Genomic DNA, 26,070 nt, shown 5'->3' with positions numbered 1-26,070 from the left:
AATCAATCATGAGGGTGTCTCCAGTAATCTGTCACTAAGAAAGGTTAAAGTAATAAGGTTTGTGTATTATTTACTTTTTTCAGAAATTAAAACTGAGTAAAGGTTATCTCTATAATTCCCACTCACCTGCCTTTTAATATGTTGCTGAAGAAAGAAGACATTAAGGCCAGCAATGCAGACACTCCCATAGGAGGTGTTCGGTTTAAGAACAACATCTGCCATTTATTTGTACCATGCTGTAAAAATGGGTCTTAAGCTTGTAGACAAAGGGAGAGTATCAATGGGGAAAAAGAAAAAAGGAGGAGGAGAATATAGAGGGGGATTGAGGGTAGTGGTGAAGGATGGGAAGGAAAACAACAACTTGAGGAATGAGTAAGGAGAGCCCTCAGGAAACAAAGAATGATCCCGACACCAAGGGTGCAAAGTCTCAAAAAGGAGTGGGCGGTGTCAATTGCTGCTGAGAAATTAAGTAACACGGGTGATGTGAGGCAATTAAATGTCCCTGGAAACCTCAGTAGGGGCAGAAAGCTGATATTAGAACCCAAACTGAAGAGTTAAAGAAGAGGAAATAGAAAGAGCATCTATAGACTCTTTCCTACTGAAGCCTGGTCTTGCAGGGAAAGAACAATATAGGATGATGGTAGCTAGAGAGAAAACTGAACAGAGGTAGACATTTTTAAGGACTGGAGAGACCTGAAGCATGTGTGTAGGCCCCAAACAACAAACAGGGATAAGTTGAAAATATCATGTAGAGAGGAAATAATACTAGCACAAGGTTCTATTCCCAGAAAGGACATAATGAGATAGATTGGATCATGAAGAAGGATTGGTCTTGAACAGACAAAGGCACACTTTTCCCTCATAAACTGGAAGCCAGGAGGTCACAGTGAGTGCATTTAGAGGTCAACGTTTTGTGAAACAAAAAGCCAAGGGGCTCACACCCTACAGATCTGCTTTCTCAGTACAGGAGGGACAGAGTCATCCACAGAGAGGGAAGGGGCCAAAGTGGAACCTGGATGGTGGTAATAGAAAGTGGAAGAGGAGGATGAGCATAAACAGGAAAATTACTTCTAGGGAGGTGGGGTGGGCTTCTGAGGCCCTGATTGAAAGGCGAGAGCCAGAAAGGAAAAACAAACCACAGGCACAATCCTAGGGAATGTACACATTTTCCAGAAGAAAGAAAGGGAAGAGGCACCAGCAAAGGCATCTGAGGAAGAATGGACATAGTAGTGAGAGGAAAACTGCATTGCTATAGAAGCCATGGTAAGGAGTACTTAAAAGAAAGTCCAAATAGAGAAAAGATGGAGTTGATCAACAAAGTCCAAAACTACAAAGAGCTTTGAATGATAAATAGACAAATCCATGGGGCACCTGGGTGGCTCAGTCCCACTGGGTGGTTAAGCATCTGACTCTTCATTTTTGGCTCAGGTCATGATTCCACAGTTTGTGATATGGAGCCCCACATGAGCTCTGTGCTGACAGCATGGAGGCTGCTTGGGGCTCTCTCTCTCCCTCTCTCTCTCTCAAAATAAATAAATAAATAAATAAATAAATAAAACCATTTAAAAAAAAGAAAATCCACTAGATTTGGCAACAAGAAACTCAACAATAACAGAGCTTTTCTATAATGGTGAAGATTAAATGTGATTTCATGGGGTGGTAGTAAAGAATTGAAGACAACTATGGGAACACTTTTACCTTTCAAGAATTTTAGAAATTAATAAAGTGTGAGGCAGGCATAACAGTTTGAGGAAATGAAAGTGTTTGGGGTATTTTTTACATGAGAGAAAACTGAACATATGTGTATGCCTGTATGTGTATATGTTTGTGTGTGTGTGTGTGTGTGTGTGTGTGCGCGCGCACACTGGGTACTACTGTAACTCAACAACTCCACTACTTTATAGGATCATCATAGGAATTAAGAGTACCATATTAATGTTAGGTGTTATTTTTTTCATTATATACAAATTCTGATTTTTTTTAAATGTAGGACACATCCCTTATATTTCTGGCCATTGAAAATTCCATTCGTGTCTTATATGAGTGTAGTCATGAATCAATGAACTTTATCTTCAGGGTTCTCTCCTTGTAGCTCCCAGAATTCTTGCCAGCTCTGTACCGTGAAATCCCCAGACAAATTGAAACCAATAGTTGCCATCTTAGAAGTTGAATGAACAAAAATGGAAAATTATGTTAAGCTGATTTCTGTGGTCCTCATACACCTGCAGGTTATAGGGACATAATACTGACTCTGGGGATTAGCTTGATTTTTCTTTCTGCTTTGGGATCTGTTGTTAATTTAGTGAAACACATATTTCTGCCAGGCAAGACCCAGGTAAGGCTTAGGTCAAGTTATAAACCCAAGCCTTTTATCATATCTGACAGCAGGAAAAACCATGTCTGCAAAATGTCATCATCAGAAAAAAAAAATAGTATGTTTTGCTTTGGGGTCTTTGGCTTGAGGTTTGCGTCATATTTTAAAAGCCACTAATGAGCTAAAAAGTTCATCACTAATGACTAGTAATTAAATTGTTTATGGGCAAAAATAAATAAAATCCAGTAGTAGATTGCATTATACTGTATGATTTTGCCTGAATATTTTTGTGAGAGCAGATTCTCAAACTCCTGATATGAAATCAGTGGGCCTTTGGAAGAGAACAATCTTCCTATTTTGCTGTTGTTTTATGTATTTGAAAGAAAGTAACTGAACCTATATTTCTTCATATACAAAATGGAGATAATAAGAATTATCTTGTAAATCTGAACATTCACACCCTAGTTGGACATACTAGGCAACGAACATTTTTGGATATTCAAAAGGCAGTATTACTAAGATAGCACTGAAAAACTCTGGCACTCAGATTTTAGCTATGGGTTTGAAACAGAGAATCTGTAAAATCTAATTACAACCCAGGCCACAAAAAGATATGATGGGACTTACAACAGACTCAAAGTTAATCACATTAAGGAAAATGGGGACAAGATGGAAGTTGAAAGATTTGAATGTTATTTTAATACATATTATCACCCTGAAAATATGCTGTGTTTATAAATTCTGGGAGGGTTTTTCTAAATATTTTTAAATTAATTTAAACAGTTCATGCCTCTTTATACCTTTTAGTACAAATTAACACATAGCTTATTAAGCCTATAGTTTAGGAACCAGAAAGAAAAATAACTTTATGTGAGCCCGTATTAGTTTAAGTGAGGCAGCTTCAAATTAGAAGACTTACATAAAACTATCAAATGTACTATTTGGCTATCACAAATTTTCTCACATCTAGTGAGTTTCTTGGGCTGTCACCAAAATGTCTACTCTGAGTATAAAGATGCTTAGTCAGGAACAAGAACAATCTTCTATTCCAGTCTTACACCAGAAGCACACTGGCAGCAAATCTTCCAAGCCATCATAGGCTGCTGTCTCCTAAAGACATGAACAGTGAGGTGAGCACCTGGAAGAGCCAGGAGTCACAGGCAATACCTGCCACATGCATTATCCTCAATAAATGCATGTCATGAGACAAGGCCCCGGAGACCTAAAATAGTCTGAGCCCGTCACTTAGTACCCAAAGTAATTACTCAAGAAATAGCTCTTTCTAAGGGGATAAATTACCCCATCAGCATAGAATGACACTCTTGTGAGACTGTTGGATAATATCTTTTAAAAAAAATTCCTGGGGTGCCTGGGTGGCTCAATCAGGTGAGCGTCTGACTTCGGCTCAGGTCATGATCTCACAGTTCGTGAGTTTGAACTCCAAGTTGGTCTCTGTGCTGACAGCTCGGAGACGATCCTGCTTCAGATGCTGTGTCTCCCTCTCTCTTTGCCCCTTCCCCCCTCACATTCTGTCTCTGTCTCTCTCTCTCAAAAATAAAGGTAAAAAAATTTAATAAATAAATAAACATTAAATTTTTTTAAAAATTCTGGTGATCACCTTGACATGAAAATTATACATTAAAAACATACCAGCGAAAGGAGAACAAGAATGGTTTTCTAAAATCTCTTCTCAGTTCCAGTCTAGGTTTGAAGTTACTCCCACAGAAGGACCCCAGTAGGAACTGGTCAAGAGAATCCATAGGGATCAACTTCCCAGTAAACCAAAAATTGCATGCCTCAGAAAGACCAGACGGCAGGGTTTTCGTGGGAAGAGGCTGGGAGAAGAAGCCCCGCAGTCCGGGTTCTCATGCACATGCCTGCTGAGGAGACACTTCCTGTTGCAGAGCACGTGAAAGGGATGACTGAACGCAAAACTTTAAGCATAGGCCAGGATTAACTAAAGCCGAAGTTTGCCAGGTGTATGAGTTTCCTAGAGCTGCCATAACAAATTACCACAAACTGGTTTAAAACAGCAGAAATGTATTACATCACAGTTCTGGAAGCCATAAGTCTGAAATTAAAGTGTCAACTGCGTTGGTTTCTTCTAGCGGTTCTGAGGGAGAATCTGTTTTGTTTCCCTCTTAGCTCCTAGAGGTTGCCAATAGTCCTTGGTGTTACCTGGACTGGAAATGTATCACTCCAATCTATGCCCCCATTGTCACATGGTGTTCTCTGTCTGTGTCCAAATTTCCCTCCTCTTACAAGGACACCAGTCACTGAATTAGGTTCCATCTAATCAAGTATGACCTCATATTAACTTGATTACATCTGAAAAAAACCCTTTCTAGATAAGATTACATTCATAGATACTAGGGGTAAGGACTTGAACATACCTTTTTAAGAGACACAACACAACCCACAACAGGTCTTTCAGAAGCAACCTGGCCATCTATTACCAATATGGTCTGGGACCTTGTGGCATAATGTAAAGGGTAAAAGCTCAAAGCAACCTTTGAAATCACCAAACCCAACCATCTTACTTTATAGATGATTAACATATTTCTTTTTGTGTTTTAGCATTTTTATTTTTGAGAGAGAGACACACACAGAGCACAACTGGGGGAAGGGCAGAGAGAGAGGAAGACTGAGAATCTGAAGCAGGCTCCAGGCTCTGAGCTCTCAGCACAGCCCAACGTGGGGCTCGAACTCACAAACTGTGAGATCATGACCTGAGCCAAAGTCGGACGCTTAACCAACTGAAACACTCAGGCACCCCAGATGATTAATATCTTCCTAAAGCAGCAATTTACAACCAACTGTAATTTTCAGACGCAGGGTACAATCCAGTTGTGAAGTCTGAGGCAGTAAACTGCTATTAATAAAAAGCCCTAAGCAATAAACATGACTCACTTTTCTTATATACAAGGATAGATTAAAGGCTGTGCCCATAATCATCACCCAAATTCACTTGCATTTCTTTCCTAGGAGAGAAGGTGAAGGGAGAAGGTGTGGCTATAGCTAGAGGCTGTAGTTGTCTGTAACCCACAACCCATCAAATCTCTGGGAAGTACGTCAAACCTGAGACTGTCATTCAGATGTATAGTCTAGTATAGAGAAGGTTAAAGACGTCCATCCTATGGAGCTATGTTACCAGGCAAAGATTGTGATACACCTGTGCACTTCCCCATTTCTAGGCACACCAGAATTGCAGTAGAGGGTTTTGAGGGCAATTTTACCCTACCCTTTGAGTGGTCCTTATATGTTATTTTTCCTTTTTAGATGTAGCAATCCCTGAGCCTGCTGCAAAAAGTAGAGAAATGGGGGAAGCAAGAGAAAGGAGACGTTGAGAGAAATATGCAATGGCACAGTAGAGTACAACCTCAAACCAGGGCAGGCTGCAATGGAGAGCAAAGAAAGTGTATGAGGGGTAGAATCAAGGGGAAATCTTTCCCATGCATTACTGAAGACCTATCTAGACACAGAATTATTGTTCTCAATCCTCTCCCTTCCAGCAGGAGGATAAGAAAGGAGTAAAAGTTTGAAAGAGAAGGAGAGAGGACAAGAGAGACACAGTATATATTGGATGCCTACGGTAGACCAAGAAACTTGCTAGATACAGAAAATATGTCTCATTGTATCTTCACACTTTAAAGCATTAGGTTATTCTCATTTCACAGATGAGGAAACTGAGGACCAATGTGTCTGAATACTTTGCCCATTGCCTCAAGGCTCATCCCTGATGGAACTACAATGAAATCTGGAAATCTCTGATCCAAGGCAGCTCTTTCCAAGAAGAAAAGTGGAAAGGAAGAAGGTCAAAGTGTTCATTTCACATCGTTTCTTGGAAACAGAAAATTTACATGCTTTTGAATATAAACATTTCTTGAGAGTAAAAAAATAGAAAGGATGAAAAAAATGTGATTTGGGTACTGCTTTTGATTAATGTCTTGAATCTCTGGGTAAGCAGCCAACAGTACAGAAAAGTGAAGAAAACTAGATTCGTTTACTGGGCGGTAGAAATCTGAAAAACCAAATGGGGCTTCACAGAATTTCAAGACTAAACGGTTTTAAAGTAGCAGAACCTAACCAGGTAAGAGGTGCATTTTTTATTTTCACATTTCATTTTTATCCATCTTACAATCAAGGCTACAGAGCCCTGAGCCCAGCTGGAAATAGGGTCTGAGCTCTCAGGCAGGCATGACCGTGATGCTGCATCTTCTACACAGCACTGGCACACAGTGAGTTTTTGTCCATTTCAAACTACAAGGCCCACAGTATGTAGCCACAGCATTATTCCCAAAGGAGAGAAGATGGCTTGAAGGATCACTAAAGGTTCAATCTGCAAAGTACTGACAACCATAAATAGAAAAGAAAAACAATCCCATCCCTTATACTTGTCTTAGAGTGGGTCATCTGATTGGAGGTGGATAACTTTATAGGTGAAGTCCAAGTTTACTGGGCAAAAAATCTTCCTAAGTAAAGCCATTTCTTCTGTTGTGACAGTTGTCATAAACACCTGATTAGAAAGTAAGAGAAGCCCTTTTTTCAAAGTTGGCTTTCTTCAATGGAGTAATTTGTTCGGAGCATTCTGATTATTATTACTTCCTGTCATAAATCTTAACTGATAACTGATGCTGATAATTTGCCTAACACTGATTTTCCTAAAAGGCCTAAATTCTGAATCTCATCAGTCTAATCAATCCCCTGACTCTAGACCCGTCTGCAATAAACTCACCCATAACAGATGACAAGCATGTTCCGAGGCCAGTACACCAATAATATGATCACCATTTCCTTTCCCTCTCTGTCATGAAGTTATTTCTCACCTAAACCCATGCAAAGTGGCAAGTCATCCTTTGTCTTCTTTTTAGTTAATCTCCACCTCAATGGCCACTTCTATTCTATAGTTACCCATTCATTCATTGCTAATCTTGGATTTCAGACTTTTAAACTCTCTAGTGGATATCTCTATAAGGTAGTTCCACATGCATCTCAGAAGAGTATAGAAGGGTGATTGGGGCACCTCCCTTAGAAGGATCCATCTGGATTTGGGTCCCAGCTCTGTCTATTGCTTGTAATGAAACTTTATTTCCTAACTCCCCTCTAAGCTTCTGTTCCCACATGTATAGGGTGGGAATAATATGGCATCTACTTCATTAGGTGGTTATGCGAATTAGCTTACAAAATATTCACACAGTATCTGGTTCATGGTAAGTGCTCCATAAAGAGGCATAATAAAATATAAAACGGAACTCATCATCTCCACCTATAAATCTCTGTCTTTCACTCAGTCCCATCCTCCTAAACTCCTTTCTATCTCTATTATTCGTATGGGTCACTTAGTTCCGTTCATTTCTGTTCTTCTATCTTCTCTTTTAAATACTTTATTTTTCTATCTCAACTTTAGATTCACAGCAAAATTGCAAGGGAGTTACAGAGGTTTCGCATATACTCCCTGACCCTGCACCTGCACAGCCCTGTTATCAACATCGCTAGAATGGTACATTTGTTACGACTGGTGAACCTATATTGACATACCATAATCACTCAAGCCCATAGTTTACAGTAGGGCTCACTCTCGTTGCTGTACATTCTATGTGTTTGGACAAATGAATAATGACATGTACCCATCATTACAGTATAGAATAGTTTCACTGCCCTAAAAGTCCTCTGTGCTTCACCTATTCATCCCTTCCCCTAGGAACCTCTGATCTTTTTCCTGTCTCCATAGTTCTGTCTTTTCCAGAATGCCATAAGTTGGAATCGTACAGTATGTAGTCTTTTCAGATTGGCTTGTTTCACTCAGTAATATGCATTTAAATTTCCTCCATGTTTTTTCATGGGTTGACAGCTCAATTCTTTTTCACACTGAATATATTCCACTGTCTGGATGTACCACAGTGTATTTGTCCATTCACTTACTGAAAGACACCTTGGTTGCTTTTAAGTTTTAGCATTTAATGAATAATGGCGCTATAAACATCCATGTGCAGGTTTTTGTACGGACTTGTTTTCATCTCCTCTGGGTCAATACCAACAAATGTGACTGGTGGATCATATGGTAAGAGTATGTTTAGATTTATAAGAAACTGCCAAATTGTCTTCCAAAGTCTCTGTACCATTTTGTATCCCTACCAACTATGAAGGAGGGTTCCTGCTGCTCCACAACCCCCTTAGCACTGGGTATTGTCAGGGTTCCAAATTTTGGCCATTCTAATAGATGTGTACTGGTATCTCCTTGCTGCCTTAATTTGTATTTCTCTGATGACATGCGATATGTAACATCTTTTCATAAGTTTATTTGCTATCTGTATACCTTCTTTGGTGAGGTGTCATTTAAGGTCTTTGGCCTTTTTTATAGATTGTTTGTTGTCTTACTGTTCAGTCTTAAGAGTTCTTCGTATATTTGGGGTAACAGTTCTTTATCAAATGTGTCTTTTGCAAATGTTTTGTCCCTGTCTGTGACTTATCTTCTCATTCTCTTGACTTTCTTCTTTTTGCATAATATAGAAAAATAATTACATGAAATTACAATTCTCTTCCTGAAATAAAAGTTTGCAAGTTGAATAGTGTAACAGAGGAAAGAACTATTTGTAATAAAAGTTGGAGTAGAAAACAAGATATATTGTCTAAGGATTTAATTGCTGTAATTTGAAGCCTCAACTATCACAACGTAAAAAAAAAATTTAAAGATTTTGTTTCATTTTAGTTATAAGAAAAATTATCATGATTTTTTTCAATACCTTGAGAAACATTCTCCCTAATGCCCTAGACATGGCCAGTGCCAAATTGTATAATGCATCATATGGCCTTGGAAGGAGTACTTAGGTAAAGTGTTCTGTGTAAATAGCAGCGTTGGAAAAGCACAACGAAACAAAATGCCATGGGAAAAAGATAAAGAACAATCTGTACCTTTGTCCTGTCCACCTAAGCAGCTCTGTGGCAAAGTGGCCAGAGGCATCCATTCTCAGGCCAGTCCTCACTTAGCCTCAAGGCAGAACAAGTTATTTCTCTGTGCCTGGGTTTCCTCATCTATAAAACAAGGACAATAGTAGTCACTAGGATTGTTTTAAGGGTGCAGTTAATAGATAGAAAGCACTTAGAAGAGTTCCTGGCACATAGTAAACACTCAGCAATAATTGCAATTATTTTTATAGTGCTGTTTGTGAGGATCAAATGAAACATTTGTAATCTTAGAAAGCTATACAAATTGGTATCTTATGTCAATAATGAAGAAAATGATATCTTTAAATCAGATTATTTGGTACTTGACAAGAATTTATGGGGCTCTTCTAACATATTTGTTTGAGTTTCAGCTCAGCTATAAAAATAAGCACTACTTTTTGAAATTCATGTAACAGCATTTTTTAATGTTTTATATCACATAACACATTATATTAGTCATGATTTGTATAGACTCATTATTTTGGAATCTTGAAATCTTTCTAAATGCTCTCTAAATTCATCATATTTGAGTTTAAAAAAAAAAAAACCACACAAATCACATTAGATTGGTAACAAGAATCCAGGGTTCAAATTCCAGTCTGCTATGAACACACTGAATGTCTTTAGGCAAATCATTGAGCTTCTCAAAGCCTCAGTCTCCATTCACATAAAATTACCAGGTAGAAACAGATAATCTCTAAGGTCATATCCAATTATAAAATTCCATGAGTTAGTTGTAGGTTAGGATAAACATCGCTATCTTTGTTTTTTGTTGGGATAAATTTTAAAGGACTTGCCTTAAGTCATACATTTGGAATTTTAAACAAGGCAAAAATACCATTCTCTTGGCTCCCAGACTGGAAGTTTCAGTGCATGAATCTCAAACTTTTCAAATCAAAACGCCATAGAATTCTCCTATAATGTAAAAATATTGAAAATAAAGACAATTGAAGAAAAGAAACTACAATTCTTAGCAATCTGACACCACCTGAAGATACTTCTAAGTTTTGATCTCTCTAAGGCAAAATAATGCCTCTAGTAGCTTACTGGTAGCGAAAATCAAAAACATTTCCAAAAGTAGAGAAAGTCAAGTCATCCTATTTATATAGCCTGAGATCAACAAACGACTTGTGCTGTTTCCCTGCACTGATCTCAATACAGCCCAATTTTTTTTTAATGTTTTATTTATTTCTAGGAGAGAGAGAGAGAGACAGCATGAGCAGGGGAGGGTCAGAGAGAGAGGGAGTCACAGACTCTGAAACAGGCTCCAGGCTCTGAGCTGGCAGTCAGCACAGAGCCTGACGTGGGGCTCAAACCCACGAACCGCGAGATCATGACCTGAGCGAAAGTCGGACGCTTAACCGACTAAGCCAGCCAGGCACCCCACAGCCCAATTTTCAGAAAACAACAGTGACCCCACCTGTACCCCACCAGTGTGCTAACACTGCCCAGCAAAGGACAGCAGGAGGAATAGGAAGTTGGCAGATAAGAGAAATAAACATACAGCATTTTAAAGTCTCTTATTTTCTTATTGATTATGTTAATATCAAAGTAGACTTCAAGACAAGGAATATTACTAGAGATAAAGAGGGATATTTCATATTGTTAAAAAGTTCAATTCACTATATGGTAATCATAAACGCATAAGCGCTTAATAACAGAGGTTCAAAATACATGAAGCAAAAATTGACAGAACTGAAGGAGAAAAGAGACAAATCTATAGACAGAGACAGTATACACATTTTTCTTTCAGTCATTATATTAATGTGTCAAATAGAGAAAAATCAGTAAGGACAGTGAAGATTTAACAACACTAAAAACCAACTTGATGTACTTGGTATTTATAAAACACAACCAACAACTGCTTAAAATACTTTTTCTCCAAATGCACATGGAACAAACATCTTAATGGACCATATGATAGGGCATAAATCAAACCATAAAATTTTCAGAGAACTTAATTATATAGAGTACTTTTCTGACTACAACAGAATTTAAAAATCAATTACCAACAGATATATAGAAAAACCTCAGAATTTGGAAATTAACCTACTTCTAAATAATCCATAAGTCAAAGAAACAATTTAAATGTAAACCAGAAAATATCTCAAGCAAAATGCTAATAAAGTCAAAATGTGTGGGATGTAGCTAAAATTGTGCTTGGAGGGCAATTTCTAGCTTCGAATGTTTATGTTAAAGTAATGACCTAGACTTCCATATAAAGAAGCTGGAAAAGTATGAGCTAATTAAACTTAAATTTATTACAAGAAAGAAAACATAAAAGACTGGAAAACAATGATATGATAAATAGGGAATAGATAAAATTGAAAAGCCAAAAGCTGGATCTTTGAAAAGATTTTTTAAAGTAATTAACTTTGTTGAGACTGATCAAGATTAAAAAAAAAAAAAAGGGAAGAAAGAAAAGACACAAATTACGAATATCAGAATGGACTAAAGACCACTACAGACCTTACAGACCTTAAGAGAATAAGGGAATAACATAAAAAACTTTATGTCAATAAAATTTCCAACTCAGATGAAATGGGAAATGCCCATTAAAAACACAAATTATGAAAACTGACAATAGAAGTAATTTAAAAATCTGGACATTCCTTTAACTGTTAAAGATATTTAAGTTTATAAACATTTATTTTTTAATATAATTTATTGTCAAATTGGCTTCCATACAACACCCAGTGCTCATCCCAAGTGCCCTCCTCAATGCCCATCACCCATTTTCCCCTCTTCCCTGCCCCTGCCCAACCACCTTCAGTTTGTTCTCTGTATTTAAGAGTCTCTTATGGTTTGTCTCCCTCCCTCTGTTTGTAACTTATAAGTGCAAAAATTCTTTTAAAAATATTAGTAAATTAAATCTAGTAATATGTAAAGAGTATAATGCACCATGACCAATAGGCTCTTTCCTACTAATGCAAGATTAGTTATTCAGTGTAATTTATTATAACAGTATCTCATTAAAAGCATAAAGTATGACAAAATTCAAATCCATAAATTGGGAAAACTGGGCATAGAAAGGGAATATCTGAAGTCTGATAAAAATCATAAAAGTAAACTATCGTTTTCTTTCCTCTTGCTCTCACCAACACCTCTAACACCAATTGTGTGGGCTTTTTTGCGCACACCAACCAATGATCTGATACCTGGCTAGGTGTCCTACAATTCAATTCTGACACTATGTACCTAGAGTTACTGTTAAATCACACAAGTTAAGAGCTCAGACTCAAAGATTTGACCAATTTCAGATGCCAGAGGCAACTCTGGACCTCCTGTATCTGTAACTGAGCAGCTGTAAGTTAGAGGTTCCCATGACCCTCTCCTCAGGATCAATGATTTTCTAGAATGGCTCACAGAACTCAGAGAAACATATTTACCAGTTCATATAAGAAGGGACATGATAAAGGATGCAGATGAACAGCCAGATGAAGAGGTACATAGGGTGAGGTCTAGAAGTGTCCTCAGTTTAAGGAGCTTCTTTCCCTGGGGAGTTAAAATGTACTATCCTCTCAGCACATGAATGTTCTCTCCAGTCCAGAGAGCCTCCGAACACTGTTATTTTAGAGATTTCTGCAGAGGTTTCAGCACGTAGGCATGATGGAGTATTAATTCAGTCCCTAACTCCTGTCCGTTCCTTGGAGGATGCGAGACGAGGCTTAAAAGTTCTGAACTACTAATCACGGGTTGATCTTTCTGGTCAACATTCCCCATCCTAAAGTTATATGGATAATTACCCTACCAAGCCTTGCTTCTTTAGAACAAAAGACTCTCCTATCACCCAGGAAGTTCCAAGGGATTTAGGAGCATAGTGTTAGCACCGGAGGTCAAAGATGAGGTAGGTATTAGAACACAAGGAGTGCTTAGCATCCCTATGACTGAGGAGATTACAATGATTTTACAAGCTCTGTGAGAGGACTTGGTGGCAGATTATATAATAATAATATGTCTTATTACTTACCAGAGCATCTATGTAAAACACAGCTAACATTATACTTAGCGGTGAAAGACTAACCTATTTCTCCTAAGATTAGAAGCAAGTTCTCCTAAGAATGGCTCTTCTACTTAAGTTTGAACTGGAAATCTCAGCCAGTGCAATGAAGCAAAAAAAACACATAAATGTTAGAAAATAAAAATTTTAATAGCCTTTATTTGTAGATGACTTCATTTTGTACATAGAAAATCCTAAGAAATCTATAAAGAAATGAATAGATGATTTTGCAAGGTTTCAGATTACAAGGTTCATACAGCAAAATTAAAGTACTTATACTACCTGGTTTTAAGATTTACTATAAGCCACAGTAACTAAGATGGTTTAATATTAGTGTATATTCAAATAAATCAGAGGAATAAAATAGAGTCCAAAAATTTCCATGCTAGATGGAAAATTGATAGTTGACAAAGGTGTTCATTCAATTGAGTGGGGGAAAAATGTCTTTTCAACATATGCTGCTAACAAAAACATGTATATCTATATAAAAAAGAATAGTTCAAGGATACCTGGGTAGCTCAGTCAGTTAAGCATCTGGTTAAGCATCTGATTTTATCTCAGGTCATGATCTCGTGAGATCATGAGTTTGAGCCCTGCATCAGGTGGGCTCTGTGTTGACAGCCCAGAGCCTGCCTCAGGGATTCTATATGTGTCTTTCTCTCTCTCTGTCCCTCCCCTGCTCACACTCTGTCTTGCTTTCTCTTAAAACTAAATAAAAACATTAAAAAAAAGAAAAAGAAAAAGGACAATCTGAACTTCTGTCTTACATCATACAAAAATTTATAGATTTACCATAAAACTTAAAACTATAAAGCTGTTAGAAGAAAATTTCAGAGACTATCTTTATGATCTTGGAATAGGCAAAGATTTTTTAGATAAGATTTTTAAAAAGTGTTAATCATAAATGAAGAATAATCAAGTGGACTTCATCAAAATTAAACAATTTTGGCTCATCAAAAACACATTAAGAAAATGAATAAACAATCCAGAAACTGAGAAATAATTGTTGCACATATCTGATAAAGGACTGGTATCCAGAATATATAAAATACTACTATAAATCAATAATAAAGACAATGCAATTTTTTAAATAGGCAAAACTTGAAAATACATTTAGGGGCACCTGGGTGGTTCAGTCGGTTAAGCGTCCGACTTCGGCTCAGGTCAGGATCTCACATCTTGTGGTTTCAGGCCCCGCGTCGGGCTCTGTGAGAGAGAGAGCGTGAGCAGGGGAGGGTCAGAGAGAGAGGGAGACACAGAATCCAAAGCAGGCTCCAGGCTCTGAGCTGCCAGCACAGAGCCCGACGCGGGGCCCGAAACCACGAGATGTGAGATCCTGACCTGAGCCAAAGTCGGATGCTTAACCGACTGAGCCACTCAGGCGCCCGAAAAAAAATTTTTTAAAGAAAGAAAAGACGTTAAAAAAAAGAAACACAAGGCACATAAATGACCAAGAAGCACATGAAAAATACTCAACATCATTAGTCATCTGGGAAAATCAAATTAGAACCACAAGTCACTACTACATACCACTCAAATTGCTAAAGTTTAATAACTTACAATATAAATATTGGCACAGATATGAAACAAATTGGAACTCTCCTATTACTGGTAGGAGAGAAAAATGCAGCAACCTCTTCAAAAATGACTTTTTTGTTCTTTATAAGTTACACATATCCCTACTCTATGACCCAAGAATCCTACTCCTAGGCACTTACCCAGGAAAAGTGAAAACATGTCTACATGAAGACTTGTATAAGAACATTCATAGCAGCTTTATTCATAATAGCCCAAAACTGGAAACTATAATGTCATCCATCAATGAAAAGCCAAAACTGGAAACTATAATGTCATCCATCAATGAAAGAACGGTCAAACTGTGATATAATCATAAAATGGAAAGCTGTACAGCAATATTAAAAAAATGAACTACTGATACCCATATCAACATGAATCTCAAATTTCAAAAACATTTTGGTGAGTAAAAGAATCTAGATGCAAGAGTGTATTCTATTATATGGAAGGCTCAAGAATAGACTAAACTACGGTAATAGAGATCAGAACAATGGTTGGGGGGGATCAGAGGGAGGGGCTCACTGCAAAGGCACATAAAGCAATCTCACAAGTTGTGGAAATGTTCTAGATCTTTATTGGGATGTTCGGCACATACGTACATCCATTTGTCAAAACTGTCAAAATGTATCATTAAGATCTGTGCACTTTATACATTAACAAAAATCTAGCATTTTCCAATATCTTAACTATAAAGTGTATGTGTCCTGCTTTTAAGAAAAAAACTATAAAATAGCTAAATTGTATTGTGATTAGTCAGACAGAGTACAAGATGATTTTCGATCTGGATATTTGAGAGTTCCTCTAAATAGTAAGATCTTTATTACACTGAAAATGATGAGATATACAAATGTATAGTTCAAAACAGCTTTTTAGGAACATATATGCTGCATAGAAATCAGCTCAAAGACTAGAAAATGTTACACCCATCCTGGTTCCAAAGAATCTCACAGGCATTTGACCTAACAGTCTCAGAAGCATAGGTAACTTGAGATCATTTTCCAAGGAAATAGCCCTTATTATAGGTGAGTTACCTATGTGAGTGTCATTAGCACACAAGTAAAACACATGTTTCAGAGAATTAAAAAGGCTATAAGAAGCTTTGCACTTACGAGTCAATCTAGCTACGTATGACATTTTCCTGTATGGGTAAGCATCTTCAGTTTCATCTTGACATATCTACTGCTATCTTTCTAAAAGATGCTTTTGCACATGAAAAATTGCCATTTCACTTATAGCAAAACACTTAAAATCTCTCTCACACATATAAAAAAGTCATATGTCTTTGGAAAATTGGTTATATTTTTATCATTACTGAGAACTGGTTAAAATTAAGTTATATAAGTTTATATGAGTCATACATACTATCTTATTAACTAGTTATTGGTAATTTGATCTACACATGATTAATAGCATAACCAAGATGTTTCCAATCACTTGCTTTCTCAATGACTTCACCATGTAAAGTCTAATCATATCATGATTTACATGAAAATAGAAAACAGAGGGTCAAAACTGCAGTCAGGACTGTGCTCCTTGGGATAATGCCTTTTCTTCTTGGTACCAGACACCAGTTTGATCCTACCAATGGTTTCCCATTCCACAAATCAGTGGAACTAAATGGATCTCCTTCTTGGAATCAGTATAACTTATCACTGCCATGGCCGATGTCAGAGCTTGTGGCCAGGGTTGGACAAAAAGGAAAAAGAAACCCACAGATCCAAGAATGTTCTTGTCTCACTGGGCTGGGTTTGGTCAAGCAGAAAGATTTGCATGGCTGCTCTCAGCAACAACTTGATCATTCACTCCATACTTGGCTAATACTGAGTGGGCGACAGAGGAAGGAATTTAATCTCATTGAACTGGGACACTACACTGAAAAATTACCGCTTGCTAATGGATAGATTTGGTATATACTTGCTCCATTTGGGACCATATCCAACTTAGTTACTAACGAGTTTGGGGATACTCTGTAGAAAATGTCACTATTAAAAGCAATATTGCCAATTTTGTTCAAACTCTACAAAAGAAGTTACAGAACTTCTTTAGAATGTCCTAGAATATCGTGGGCTATTAATATATATTTCCTGAATGAATAAATGAATGGTATTGCTGAGCAACTTTAATATTTATGCATAAAGTTAAGCATTACTTCTTGGTTTCATTTGAATAGGTATATTTATATAAAATAACAAGAATAGATTTTTATCAAGTATCCACTGCAGACCTGGTAGAGCAGGGATACTGTTTTAAAATATTATACTGGCATACTGGACTTGTGGCTCCCCACCCAGTACAATCAAGAGGCTTTAACACTTTCAGAGGAAGAATAAAGAACAAAGAAGTTATTATTCAGCTTTAACTTGCAAATTGTATTTGTTAGTTCCATTTTTAGTTTTGATCCACAGGTTTTGTTAAGAAAGTATGGAAATTTAGGGACGCCTGGGTGGCTTAGTCGGTTAAGCGTCCGACTTTCGCTTAGGNTTTTCCCCCCCCTCTCTCTGACCCTCCCCTGCTCACGCTGTCTCTCTCTCTCTCTCTCCTAGAAATAAATAAAAAATATTAAAAAAAAAAAAAGAAAGTATGGAAATTTGGAAATGCAAAAGGCCTTTCTTGAAATACTAAGAACCGGAGCCTGAAAGACAATGCAGGGAAATTAAGCTAGAAAGAACTCAAGATATGATAAAGCTCTCAACTCAAAGGAAAGAGAAAACAAACAAACAAACAAACTTTCAGTCACTGAAGGAGCTGGAAATGAGAGGGGACAGTGAGGAAAAAATGAAGGAGTTCAGACTCAGGTATCTTGACGGTCCTCTAACAGTCAAAACCCTGGGTGAGGATGCAAATGGGAAGAGAAACACCCAAACAGACCTAGAGGAATCTAAGTACGGTGGGAGTCATTCCTCATTTCTCAAAAGAATAACTTTTTAAAAATGCAAACTCCTTAAAGAAGACTAGAATTTTACATCCCGGTTCCACATGACGCTGGGTTCATAATGTACACACCGTGTAGGATGGTATCTCACACCATAATATATAGAAAGCAAAAAGATAGAATTCCTGGGCATCCGAGGGAAACTGAAGCCAAGCAGCCTGGAGGTTAGGATGAAGGGTCACAATGAGCAGGGACTCTTTGTCTAGAGGCTACGATAGGACTCAAATTCTTCAGGGGAAGATAACAGTTGATGCCCCAGAGCAGGCAGGACCAGCCATACCTCAGTGACACCTGGGCACATGAAGCGACCCGTCACACCCATCAGGCATCAGAGAAGACACAGGAGACAGCCCAAGTGCCATCCTGCCACCATGATAATCTAATTGTCCTTGCATCCAGTCATACTGGGGAAGGCAGGGGAGGGCGGTGAGACCCCATGACAGAGAGGAGACAGCTTCATATGGAGTTTCAGTTCTAAACTGATTGCTTTTATATTTAAAAGACACTATGTAAATTACCTCTTACTAGTAAATTTTAGTTCCCTTCCCACAACCCACACCCCTACCACCATCAGCAGAAATAAGAGTCTGAAAACTAGATTCGATCAGTTACATAAAAATAATTTTAAGTTTCTTTCTTTGTGTGCCTGAGTTACATTAAAATACTAATAATTAATGATGGCGATTATTATAACCAGGCACTAAGCTCACTACAAGTATTAAATCTGGTGTTAATGCCAACTGTTCTATGAAGTAGGTACTATTCTTACACCCATTCTACAAATGAGAGAATTGACACACAAAATCACACCGTTGTTAAGTGACAGGACCTAAATTCACACCAGGCAACCTGGCACCAGAATCAGGACTCTTCGCTCCTCTGGTAAACTGCAGGTATGTCTGAGCAAATTGGACTTTACAAATTAGCAAGCGGTCTAGCCGGGATTCAAGATGGCCTAGCTATAAACATGAGCTCTGCCTTTTTTCCTTTTCCCCTTCCTCTGATAACAGAACCACTTTCCCTTTGGGTACCTGCACCTTTCCACAAGAGGCTGTGTCAGTCAGGGATCCCCACCCAAACCAGCTGCTCAGTGAACCTCTTCTCACCATAAAAAATACAGCAAAGGACCCAAGCCAGGCCAGTTAAAATCCTTCTCAGAAACTGAAACAGGTCCTGGTAGGCAGAAACAATGTCTCCTCTTCTGGGATTGTACGTGCTATGGTGGATGTTACTCGTCCTTGTTAGTAACCAATGTATGCATCACCTTCTTATATGAGGACTCCACCATCTTGGAAACAGATCAAAGAAGCCAAATATACCAGAAACTCACTTTTTTAACCTCCCTTACAGCTATGGTGTCAGCATAGAAGCCAAGCCAGGGCAATCAGAAATATAGTCTCCAGGTTCTTTTTTGTTTTCTGTTTGTTTGTTTTTTAGAGGAGGGGATAAGGGCGGAGGGAGGGAGAGAAAACCTTAAGCAGGCTCCACAGAGCCTGACATGGGGCTTGATCTCACAACTGTGAGATCATGATCTGAGCCAAAACCAAGAGTCAGACGCTGGACTCCAGGGTTTGATTAGAAGTTAATGACCTAAAGAAGCGGAGACTGCACACAATCTATTTCTAGAGAGGATGATACACGGCAGCATCTACATCCGATTTCCTGAGAGGTTGCAATTGTAACAACAGTGTTTGAGGCCTAGCATCCAGTGTTTCTGTCAACAATACAAAGCCCCCAAGGGGCCTGCCGCAGGTCAGTGAGGCTTGTCTGCAGGAAGACTGTGTTATGGCTTCTGATAGGGAGCCTCTGGGGCTTGCCTTCCAGCCTTCCTGGAGGTTCTGTGAGCCACTTGATAAGTCTCTACTACTTGAAATAACCATTTTGTTTCTTGTCTTTAAAACTTGGAATCAGGGGCACCTGGGTGGCTCAGTCGGTTAAGTGTCCGACTTCAACTCAGGCCATGATCTCATGGTTCATGGGTTCGAGCGCCACATCGGGCTTCTGCTATCAGCACAGAGCCAGCTTCAGATCCTCTGTCCCCCCCGCCCGCCCCCCCTCCCCTTCTCATTCTCTCTCTCTCTCAATAAATAACCTTTTTTAAAAAACCAAGAAAACAAACAAACAAAAAAAACTAGGAATCAGCTTTAGTGTTTAGCTCCTGTAATAGGCTAACAAAAATATTGTGGCTAAAGACAACTCAGAATTACTCTGTTATAGTTCTGAAAGTCAAAAGCCCTAACATCAGAATATCAGTAGGGCTGCATTCTTTTCTGGAGGCTGTACAGAATAATCCATTTCCTTGCCTGCTTGTGGCTGAATACAATAAAAGTCCACTTGGTATTAATGGTGTGGCACATAAAAGGCTGATTTGAGCCACTATAATAGAAACCTACTCTCCTCATCCAATTCTCTGATATGAAACCACAGACCTGGAAAGAAAAGAAAGGTACCTTTGAGGGAAAAACTTGCAACCACATAAAAGCAAGTATTGCTTATCCTCCTTCTAGCTTTTCCTATGGAAAATACGGGAAGTATGGCCATTTGACAAGATTAACCATGCACTAGAGAAAGGAAATATCCGGTACTCTGAATCTTTATTAACATTGGCTCTAAAATGTGTGAATTCCTGGAAACCTGTCCCGTGGTACACCGTTCGTAGTTAGGGATTATAGTATCAGAGATGCCCACCTACTCCCAGGCTCAATGTAACCATGAACCCATCATGTGATTATATTCCAAGTTGGGTGTATACTTGGAATAGGTAGACCCCAAAGTGGGCAGAATTTACACATTCATTCTCTGAACTGTGGAGTGATACAAATGGATAAGTAAAAGCTCTCTGAACTCCCAACTGCTAATACAAAGACTAGTTCCACCATCAAAGATGAAAGATGGTGGGGCGCCTGGGTGGCTTAGTAGGTTAAGCATCCGACTTTCGCTTAGGTCATGATCTTGCGGTTCGTGGGTTCGGGCCCCGCGTCGGGCTCTGTGCTGACTGCCAGCTCAGAGCCTGGAGCCTGTTTCAGTCTGTGACTCCCTCTCTCTCTGACCCTCCCCTGCTCACGCTGTCTCTCTCTCTCCTAGAAAAAAAAAATAAATAAAATTTAAAAAAAAGATGAAAGATGGAGAACTGGTGATTCATATCACATTTCCATTTACTTTACCTTTTTGGAAAAAAATTTTGAATTTTATTTGAGACAGGGGGAGAAAGGGAGGGAGAGGGGTAGAGAGAGAGAAAGAATCTTAAGATCCAACACAGGGCTTGATCCCACCATCCTGGGATCATGACCTGAGACAAATTCAAGAGTCAGAAGCTCAACCAACTAAGCCACCCATGTGCTCCCATCTGCCTTACCTTTTGATCACTGTAGCAGAAAGATGGGTCTTACAGAATAACAGTGGATTATTATAAACTTAAGCAAGTAGCATCTCTAATTGCACCTGCTCTTCTAGAGGTAGTCATTTTGCTTAAACAAATCAACATTGTCCTTAGAACCTGATATATAGCTATTAATCAAGAAAATTTGTTTTCTTCTTTCTTCAGTATGCAGACACCAAAATCCTTATCTGCAAAGTTCCTGGATCTGTGCTAAAATCTAGTCAATGGATCCCTTAATAACAACACCATTTCCATATCTCACTGATCCTCCATATGACAAAAAGAAGTATATTACACTAGATACCTTGCTAAGACAGTGTATATAAAAAGAAGGAAGAAAATCCAAGATGATGTCAGGATCTGAAACTTCAATAAAGTTTCTGGGAGTTCACTGATTTGAGACAAGTTGAGATAGCACCCCCAAAGTGCAGGTAAAGTTATTAGCCTTGTATCCCTCTTCACTAAAAAAAAAAGCAAAAGATGTCACCGCTCTCTTCTGGAATTGGAAGGCAACACTCCCATAAGTATGCTTCTCTGACCCACTGATTGAACCTAAAAAGCTGCTCACTTGGCACATACAAATCAATAGAGAGCTTTCTATCTGGTATGAACCACTGTTTAAGCAGCTCCACTACATGGCTTTTATGAGTCATCAGATCCAAAGTGTTTAAAATACCAAATGAGGCAAATACAGATGCTGAATAGAGTCCATGGCAAATCCCGATGCAAGAGTCATGTGGCAGCCCTTAGGGGTTTGGCTGAAGGTTATGCCCTTTTCAACAAGTCATTATTTCCCTTGAGAGAAACACCTTGCTGCTGACTCTGACAAAGACTAATTGTCAAATCACGGGACACCAGATGACCATTGTGACTGGGTTATCTCATCTGCTTCTCCACAAACTGAATATACCCTGGAGCATATTATCATCAAGTCAAAGTGTTTTTCTACAGGTTTCAAAGTACAAACACATTCTAAAAGCATAAGTTGCATGAGCAAGTGGTTGGTACTTCCAACATGCCTACGTCTGACCTAATGGCAGCCCTCTTCAGCTCATACTCAGGATTCTGGGGGCGGCCTGTGAATAACTGACTATTGATTGATTGCCAGTGAGAGTGAACTTTACATCACCAGTTGTTGGATTTTTTTCTGATGTACAGTTATTTTCAATCAGCCGCATCCTTTTGAGTCTTGCTTTCAAGCTTTATTAGGGCAGGTCCAGAGCAGCCTTTAGTCAAGTCCAATTTATCTCCATTATTAAAGTGGTGACTTTCCAAGTATTCTGCTCTATGAAATCTTTGTGCTCTAGCTAGTAGCAACATGAATATTTCCCAACCCTGTGTGCTCCAAATATTGCTCTGCCCATCCTTCTAGCAGTTACTTCCCTGGCCTCAGAAAGTTTCCTCTCACATGTGCACAGATCACTTCTTAGTCAAAGACTCAAGGGGATCCCTCTAGAGATCTCTGGAGTTCTCTCTTTATGGAGTCCTGTCTCCTCAGTACTCCACTTTGAAAAATCTGGCAGCACTGACATTCCGCAAAGTCTGATCTTCATCTCTTCAATTCAGCAAGATTAGCAGAGACTTCCCCTGGCCCCAGTCATATTTCCTCTAGATAGTAACATGCTACAATCTTAGTACCCCTTTTGTTAATTTCCTTTCTTTCAGTCCTACACTGTTTGTTTTCCAATGCCTGGAAACCATTATTTTGTAGTATTTCTTTGGTACTTTTCAGTTAATGTAGTATGGTAAATCCAAGCGCTGTAACTCCATCTTGGCTAAAGCAGAAGTTTATAGCATCATTCTTAATGAGTGCCTAGAATTCCACTGAATGGATGTATCATCTGGGCTGTAGGTATCTGATGGGAGAAACCATACCTTTTTCACCATTGTACCCAAAGATTCTGAGGAATGATGGAATTTGGCATATAACAGGACTTGATAAAAATGTATTTACCACATAAAGTAATATTGAGACTATGTCTCTTTACTTCTTAGTAAAATAAGTGCTGAATGAACATTTTTGTTGCTAACCTCTACCAGAATCCTACCATAATAATTATTTATTTAGGATGCATTTCTCTAAGTATAAATACTGGCTCAAAGAAAAGGCAGACTTTAAGGCACTAACGTTCATTTCCAAACTGACCAAATGGAATCCTCACATTGTTTACATTGTTTACATCCTCACTGGCCAATAAGCTGTTTATGAATACTTCTTTCTCTATATTCTTGATAAAACTGGATATTTCATTTTTAAAAATCTTTCTTAATTTCATAGGTTTGAGAGGTTAATTTTAGTAGTTATTTATTTGATTACTGTTTAGGTAATCATTTTTATGTTTTTGTTTTCATTTGTAATCCTGAATGATTGTCTACTACTCAAAAGTTTTGTGATGTTTTGGGGGGTGCCTGAGCAGTTCAGTCAGTTAAGTGTCCGACTCTTGGTTTTAGCTCAGGTCACGATCTCGCAGTTTGTGAGTTTGAGCACCACACTGACAGCGGTGAGCCTGCTTGGGATGCTTTCTCTCTTCCCCTCCCATGTTCCTGCTCTCTCTCACTGTCTCTCTCTCAAAATAAATAAATAAACTTAAAAAAACGTTTTGTGATTAAAAAATATTTTTTAAATGTTTATTCATTTTTGAGAGACAGACAGAAACAGAGACAGAACATGAGCAGGGGAGGGGCAGAGAGAAAGATGGAGACACAGAATCCAAAGCAAGTTCCAGGCTCTAAGCTCTCAGCACAGAGTCCGTCGTGGCTCAAACCCACAAACCACAAGATCATGACCTGAGGCAAAGTTGGTGGCTTTACTGACTGAGCCACCCAGACAATTTTTTTAATTAATGAAATAGACTGTGGAAATTCTTAGCCCCTATAACAATCATCCTATATTCAATGTAATGTCCAAAGGTTACAGGGATATTTATTTTTAATCATTGTTTTTCTATTATCATGTATAAGTCAATTCAAAACCAAAAAGCTCATTTGCTACTCCAAACAATGAATAATATGTTCAAAGGATCCAGCAGTCTGGTAGAATCAAACAGGAAAAAGCCAAGCAAAAGAACTATAATTAAAAGCACTTTTACATGGATCAAAAGTATAATCTCATTAATGTTTTACCGAGCAGATGGCATTAAATAAGTAACCAAAGATACATGCTCATTATTATTGTCCTCACCATTATTCCTTTGATATAAATGGCTCAGTAGAGGTGAGGCACTTACCCAGATAATGAGATTCAATAATTTCCATGGTACCTGGTCTCCCTTCCTACAAAAACACTCAGTGGGGTCAATAAACGAAGATACATACTATTCCAGAGAAAAAGGAATATTCTCATCTTATAAAATAGATCATTTACCCCAGCATTATTTATAGTTGCAATAACATTGGAAATTTCCAATATTATAGTAAATGGTTAACTCAATTATGGGACCGTGTCTCAATACAGAAATATGCTGCCAGTAAAAAGAAGATGTTTCTAAAAAAAATTGGTAGTATCATGGGAAAATGTCTATGATATGTCAAAAAATGTTTACGACAGGCAACTGTATAGGCACTAAAATTATAATTACCTAACATATGTTTGTTATAACATATGCATAAAGGAGTAGTAGGAGATACACTAAAACATCTATGTCTGTGTAGTCAGATAATAAAAGGTTGACTTTTCTTTTTCTTTTTCCTTTTATAATGACAACATATTACTTTTTTAACCTGATAAAAACAACACCTGAGGCCACTTTTTAAAAGGGAGAGACACATACCAAGCTGATAATAATAGTCACCCACAGGAAGAACAGGGAGACTAAGTATTTTCTCTCTCTCTCTCCCTGTCTTTTCTTTCTTTCCTCAACAGATGAAGTAACCGATGTTTCGAGAAATGTCTTTACTTTGGGAAATTTACATGGAAGTGAGATAAAAATCCCAGATGCTCAATGAAAGCACCAAATGAAAGCACACCGAAAAGCACCAACAGTAATATATGAGGCTTCAGCAAGCCTTGTTAAAAGGTCCACAGTGGCCACGCAGCTCTCTGCCACAACGTCACAGGGCAGACATTAGCTCACTCAGGCTCACACTCACAACAAACTATGGACTAGGACTTCTCTTCCCACTAACCCCTCACCCACCTACTGATCTGTGCTTTTATTATTATAGATGAACTACCTGCATTATAAGCAATTTGTGTGCTAGTTCTATTCCTTTCTGATATTACTCCACAAATCGCATTTCTCACTGTTTACTTCCCATTTTTTTCTTTTCTACTTGATCATTGTCCACCTTGGGGGGAAAAATGCTCTTAGCTCCACTTTCTTTCCCAGCTATCATTTCTTATCTCCCTGTTGGAGAAAATCTTCTTAAAAGAGTTATCTAGGCTTGCTGTCACCTATTTCTCTCCTCCATCTTCTTTTAAACCCTTCTACTTCAGACTTTTGCACCCACTACTCCCTAGTGACCGCCATGTTGCTAAACCCAATGATCAATTCCAAGTCCTCATCTGACTTGATCTATCAGCAGTATATGAGATAGTTGATCATCCTCTTCGTATTAATAAATATTCATGTGTTTTCTCCCAAGGCACTTTGGCTTTCCTTCTACCACTCCAGGTGCTCCTTCTCAATATCCTTTGCTGCTTCCTTCCTTCTCTTTACCTTCTCTTTTAGCCATAATGTGCAGGGCTTAGCCCTTGGATCTCTCCTTTTCTCCATCTATGACCACTCTCTTGGTGATGTCATATAGTCTAATGTCTGTCATCTGATGACTTCCAAGTGCCCATCTCCAGTTCAAACTCTCCTAAACTACAGACTTTAATATCTTCTTCAATACCTCTATTTGGATGTTTCATAGGTATCTCAAACTTAACATTTCCTAAGTGCAACTCCTAAGTGCAAATTCTGTTCCACTCATAGTCCTTCCCA

General features: G+C 38.4%; 1 long non-coding RNA gene across 6 annotated transcripts in view; it reads right to left on the bottom strand.

Moving 5' to 3' along the window:
* Positions 1-26,070, bottom strand: part of LOC144230807 (uncharacterized) — a 293,282-nt gene that overhangs the window by 137,396 nt on the left and 129,816 nt on the right. For 3 of the 6 annotated variants that reach the window (XR_013334886.1, XR_013334887.1, XR_013334883.1), the window contains exon 2: positions 9,227-9,346. This is a non-coding gene — a long non-coding RNA (uncharacterized LOC144230807). Of the gene's footprint in view, positions 1-9,226; positions 9,347-10,056; positions 10,175-26,070 lie in introns of all 6 variants that reach the window. The other 3 variants (XR_013334882.1, XR_013334885.1, XR_013334884.1) reach the window with 2 other exon arrangements.

The sequence above is a fragment of the Crocuta crocuta genome, unplaced genomic scaffold, assembly GCF_008692635.1.
Source record: "Crocuta crocuta isolate KB4526 unplaced genomic scaffold, BGI_CrCroc_1.0 scaffold3, whole genome shotgun sequence".
Classification (NCBI taxonomy): domain Eukaryota; kingdom Metazoa; phylum Chordata; class Mammalia; order Carnivora; family Hyaenidae; genus Crocuta; species Crocuta crocuta.
This window is presented reverse-complemented; position numbering and strand designations above follow the sequence as displayed.